Here is a 6,000-nt window from a genome sequence, read left to right as displayed (position 1 = left end):
GAAACGAATGTTTTCCTTCCCTAGCTGTCTTCACTCCGTGATTAATGTGGACATTTATGTAGTTTCTGTGTAAGCGTGGCTCTTCTCTGCTGGCTTTTTTTTTTTTTTTTTTGATGCCCCTGTCTTACCCCTTCCCATCCTCCCTTAAAAAAAAAAAAAAGTCATCTGCTTTGGATCTTAAATTCCTCAACCAACCTAAACGTTAATTTCCAAGGTCCTTCCACTCCTGACACAGCGGGCACTTGTGAGGTCTCAGGAAACGGACTCGTTGGTGACAATGACCATATACCCTAAGAGAAAGACCTCTAAGGGCCTCGAAAATTAAGCAAGCTGCCCGTCATGACTACAATCCTCTGTAGTTTTTCAGAAAGCATTCTTGCATTTCTGGAAAACTCTTTAGTTCAAAGCCCAAAGCTAAGACTTAGAGGGACCTGCCTCCAATACATACGCACGCCTGATTTTTAAATTTTATTTTTTTCTCATTGGAAAGTAAAATAAGCATCACAGGACAGAAAAGTCTACAAAATAAAAGGCCGAGCAGCACCTCCCCCCCCCCCCCCCCCCCCCGGGACGCCGCGATGCGGCCGACCCCGAGGGGCTCCTCCGCGCCCGCCCTCGCGCTCCCGCCGCTCCCGCCGCTCCCGCCTCGCCACCTTGACCCTCGCGCGCAGCCGGAACCGCAGCGCTCGGGGCGGCGCCACCGCGCACGGGTGCGCCGTCGCCATGGTAACCGCGGAAGCCGGGGGCCTGGGGAGCGGTGAGTCGGGGGCGGCGGGGGCGCGGGCGGCGGGGGCGGCGGGGGCGGCGGGGGCGCGGGGACGGGGGAGCGGGCGTCTCCCCGCGGGGCGGCTGGGGCGGGAGCGGGAGGGGGTGGGCGTCAGCCGCCGCGACTTCAGGCTTTGCCCCTGCGGGGAGTTCCGGTCGCGGCCCCCGCCGGGCGGGCGGCCTCGGACACCCCGGGGGCCCCGCGGGCATCGAAGCCGGAGGGCGGACTCTGGCTCCCGAAGCGACGAGCGTCCGCCCGGGCGGCCCTCCCCTCCGGGGACGCGCGCCGTGCCTGCCGCCCCGCCGTTTCCCCTTTCTCAGGCCCGCCTTTGTTGGGCTCCCGTGGCCCAAGGCTGCCCTGGGGACCCCCTCGTTGAGGTGGGACTTGAAATCCTCCGGGACCACGGCTTTTTGTTTTTTTGTTTTTTTATTTTAAAAATTAAAAAAAATTTTTTTGGACCACGTGTTTGGAAGAAAGACTCTAGTTAGCTTAAAGGAGCCTTAAGATCTATTTATCCATCATAACAACCTCAAGCGTGTCTGCCTCCTTGCCCTTTGTTTATTAGGCTTCTCTCTCTCTTTTTTTTAATAAGTCAGCTACAGCAGCCTCTTCCAGAGACAGGCAGGACTTTTTTTTTTTTTTTAAATTCTCATTTATTTGTGATAGTCACACACACACAGAGAGAGAGAGAGAGAGAGGCAGAGGGAGAAGCAGGCTCCATGCACCGGGAGCCCGACGTGGGATTCGATCCCGGGTCTCCAGGATCGCGCCCTGGGCCAAAGGCAGGCGCCAAACCGCTGCGCCACCCAGGGATCCCCTCTTATGCTTCTCCTTTTGAGACTCCTGCTCTTTTCCGAGATGAGGTGTCCCCGCCTCGGGGAAGCCCTTCCGAGCCGGCCCGCTCGCTGAGCTTGGTCTTGACTCTTCGCATCCTTCTACCCCCGGTCTCGGTGCCGGGGCTGACTTGCCGCGGGCTTCCCCCTCGACGGTGGGACCGGCACAGGGCAGCCCCGTGGCCCTCGTGATGTTCTGTTGCTAGTGTCTTAGCAGCCTCCGGTGGGTTCGCACTTCGTAGGTGAGAGCAAGAGTTCCTAGACGCCGCTTTCCAACACGGATTAAGTAAAACCGAGCAGCTGCGGTTCTCATTCCACGAATAAGAATAAGTGTGGGTTCTGAAGAGTCACGTCGTTAGCAATCAGATACCAGAATTAAGACCAAAGCGTGGGCCCTCTGGCTCACAGACCACTAGGCCGTTCTGCCTTCGTAGTCCCAACCCCGTCTCAATCCTCTCGGTGCTTATGTACTATAGGGACTTTTGGTTCTAGGTACTTGGGTTGCCCTTGTGACTTCTGTTACAGCTCTTATGGGCAAAGAAAACTTATTTTTGTCAATGACCCAGTTTGTTTCTTTCTTTCTACCTTCCTCTTTCTTTCCTTTTTTCTTCTCTTTTCTTTTTCTTTCTTCCTATTTGTTTATTCGCAGAGACAGGCAGAGGGAGAAGCAGGCTCCCTGCAAGGAGCCCGATGTGGGACTTGATCCCGATCTGGGATCAAGCCCTGAGCCAAAGGCAGACGCTCAACCGCTGAGCCGCCCACTATGTCCCCACTGACCTAGTTTCTTTTGTGAGCGCTCACTCATTGGTTATTAGGAAAAGAAATAATGGAAATGTGCAGTTTGTTTTAAAGTGTAGACCAATCTGTAATTGGCTTGTCTAATGTTTAATTTCCCTTATGCAAAAATATTCACTCATTGGTTATTAGGAAAAGAAATAATGGAAATGTGCCATTTGTTTTAAAGTGTAGACCAATCTGTAATTGGCTTGTCTAATGTTTAATTTCCCTTATGCAAAAATATTCAGGTTCTCAGATAACTTCTCCCCTGATTCTCTCCCTGAGATGATGTCCTGATACGTGGGTACATGTGGATGGCTCACGAGATCTTTGGGGGGAATTTCCTGAGGTCTCTTTGTCACGTCTGGGGTCATGTACTTTGTGAACAGATCTCTCCTGGTTTAGTCCGTGCCCTAAGCCTTTGTGACTTCTCTTCCTCACTGGTTGGGGTGATTTGATTCACAGGCCTCCCTCCATACAGAACTTCTTCACCTTGCTACAGCAACCATGTAAAGGCAAGGGTCCCTGAAAGACTCTGCCACTTCTGAATCTCATTCATGTCCTAAAACAGTGGTCCCCAAAGTTTTCGGTCCCAGGACTCCATTACCACTTTTAAAAAATTACTGATCCCAAACAGCTTTCTTTTATGTGGGTTATATTTAGGCATACAGCAAAGATTAGTAAAAGTTAGAAATTAAAACTGAGAGCTAAAAACATGTTGATTAATTCTTTTAACAATAACAGAACTGGGCAGCCCTGGTGGCGCAGCGGTTTAGCGCCGCCTGGAGACCTAGGATCGAGTCCCACATCAGGCTCCCTGCATGGAGCCTGCTTCTCTCTCTGCCTGTGCCTCTGCCTCTCTCTAGCTTTTCTCTGCCTCTCTCTCTAGCTGTGTCTCTATGAATAAGTAAATTAAAAAAAAAACAATAACAGAACTAAGCTCATTATATGTTAAGTATAAATTACACATTTCTCATCAAAATAAGTATTTTCTAGGTGGCTCAGCGGTTTAGCGCTGCTTTTAGCCCAGGGCATGGTCTGAAGACCCAGGATCAAGTCCCATGTCGGGCTTCTTGCATGGAGCCTGCTTCTCCCTCTGCCTGTGTCTCTGCCTCTCTCTCTGTCTCTCATGAATGGGGGAAAAAAAACAAACTTAAAAACAATAAGTATTTTCTAAAGCAAAAATATTAGTGAGGAAGTAGAGTTAAACATTTTCAATAGGAGGGTCCCTGGGTCGCTTGGTGAAGTGTCCAACTTTTGATTTCTGCTCAGGTTACCATCTCAGGGTCATGAGATTGAGCCCCATGTCCAGCTCTGTGCTCAGTGAAGAGTCTTCTTGAGATCCTCCCTCTTCCTCTGCCCTTCCTCCCCCAAATAAATAAATAAATAATAAATAAATAAATATTTAAAATTTCAATATATAGAATATTGATAAAAGGAAGAAAGGAAAAACTATATGATCATCCTATTAGTACATATATTCACAGTAAAAATACTTTAAAATATTCTAAAACTTCTGTGTTATAAGAAGAAAAAGTCATAAAGAATAGAATTCTTTGCTCTGTCTTCAAAAGATAATATGATGAAGGACACAATCAGCAGTAAACCACCAAACATTTGACAGGAGTGTTTATTTTCTTGATTAGATGTTGTCTTTTAAAAGGCAGGCCTGGAGCACCTGGGTGGCCCAGTGGTTGAACATCTGCCCCCGGTTCCAGTTGTGATCCCTGGGTCCTGGGATCGAGCCCCAAGTTGGGCTCCCTGCTCACAGGGAACCTGCTTCTCTGTCTCCCTCTGCCTGCAACTCCCTCTGCTGTGTTCTTACTCTCTCTGTGTCAAATCAATCAATAAATTTTTTTTAAAAAAATTAAATAATAGGCAGACCTAAGGATAAATACCCAGGAAGACTTCACTTTGTCCTTTTATTTCAGAAAGGCTGATCTCAGTTTAATCTAGATTTAGACTAGAACAGTCTTGAGAGTTTGACCATAGACCAGAGTGGCTTCAGTCTTAGGACTTAGTCCTAGTCCAGTGGTTCTCAAAGTATGGTCTGAGGATTCCTTGGGGATCCATGAGACATTTTTCAGGAAGTTCACCAGTAAAGCTATCTTCGTATGAGTTCTTACAGATAACTTGCCTTTGTATTCTCATTCTCTGCCATGTTATAGTGGTTTTCTGGAGGCTAAATGACAGGTGATATCACAACATCACATGACATGGCAATGAAAGCAGAAGCAGATGTTTGAACCCATCTATTAAGACAGACATTAAAGGGATTTGTAAAAATGTAAAACAATGCTACCTTCTCATCAAATTTTCCTTGTAAAATATAGTTATTTATCATAAGCTATATTTTGTATATTAATATATAATTGTTTTAAGATGAACTAATAAATATTTTAAAGATTTCTAAGTTTTGGGCAGCCCGGGTGGTTCAGCAGTTAAGTGCCGCCTTCGGCCCGGGGCCTGATCCTGGAGACCCGGGATCGAGTGCCACGTCGGGTTCCCTGCATGGAGCCTGCTTCTCCTTCTGCCTGTGTCTCTGCCTCTCTCTCTCTCTCTCTCTGTGTGTGTCTTTCATGAATAAATAAATAAAATCTTAAAAAAAAAGATTTATAAGTTTTAATTTTTAATATGGTAATTTTTTCTAATATAAATATTGATAGATATAACCCACATAAAAATTTTGGGAGCTCTCCATTTTTAAGAGTATAAAGGGCCCTGAGATCAAGGAATTTGAGAAATGCTGCCCTAATCATGTTAATTTTGGGCTGATATGGAAATTAAGCTTCATTCAAGGGTATGTCAAGGGTAGCTTTCAGTATTCTGGCCTGAATTATATTTCCAGATTTGATCTAGTTTATTTACAAATCTCTGAATTAACTTGGGACCACACTGATCTCTAGATGCAGAATAATCTGTAAACCAGTGTTTGGTGGTGGTAGAGTAGAAATCATTTACTTACACCCTACATAGTATTAGAGAAAAAGAAGAAAATCATTTACTTACACCCTACATAGTATTAGAGAAAAAGAAGAAATAATAATATTACCATCTTTTCTTTTACTTCATGAATGCTTTTGCTGGAGGAATGACGATATAATTAGTGATGATGATAGATTTTGCTTCCTGAGTGCTCAACATGTGCTTGACATATGCATCATCTAATTTGTTCTAATTCTCAGAACAATTATATAAACTAGGTCTAGTATTATTCCTACAAGGGATTAGGTAAATCACCCAGTATTATGCAGTTAATCAATTGCAGGATCAATTTGAAAACTCAAGTCTTTCTGACTCCAAAACCCATTGTTCTTGGCTGTGAAGAAAAGCAGAGGGAATTGCAAACTTGATGTTAAGTTATTGAACAAATACTTGTCAAGAATTGTAAGTCTGAAAGTAACACAAGAGAAATGTAAACCTTGATCCTTACCCTCATCCAGTTTATAATCTAATTAAGTAGATGTCTTCTATACTTGAAACAAATAGAAAATAATTTAATAATTTAATACTTGGTAAGTTGTATGTTACAGGCTATATAAAATGGCCTTTGAAGATCATAGAAGAGAGAGGCCTATGTACATTCTAGAGAAGAGTCAAGGAAAGTTTTAGGAAGAAAATAGG

General features: G+C 45.1%; 1 protein-coding gene across 1 annotated transcript in view; it reads left to right on the top strand.

The window, feature by feature from the left end:
- Positions 1 to 679: 679 nt before the first annotated feature.
- The window catches only part of ANKRD45 (ankyrin repeat domain 45), a 51,574-nt gene continuing 46,253 nt past the window's right edge, over positions 680 to 6,000 (top strand). Inside the window, exon 1 of the mRNA XM_055318995.1 lies at positions 680 to 757. The gene's annotated coding sequence lies outside the window, so the exon portion shown is untranslated. The remainder of the gene's footprint in view (positions 758 to 6,000) is intronic.

Source organism: Nyctereutes procyonoides, unplaced genomic scaffold, assembly GCF_905146905.1.
Source record: "Nyctereutes procyonoides isolate TBG_1078 unplaced genomic scaffold, NYPRO_anot_genome, whole genome shotgun sequence".
Taxonomy (NCBI): Eukaryota; Metazoa; Chordata; class Mammalia; order Carnivora; family Canidae; genus Nyctereutes; species Nyctereutes procyonoides.
This window is presented reverse-complemented; position numbering and strand designations above follow the sequence as displayed.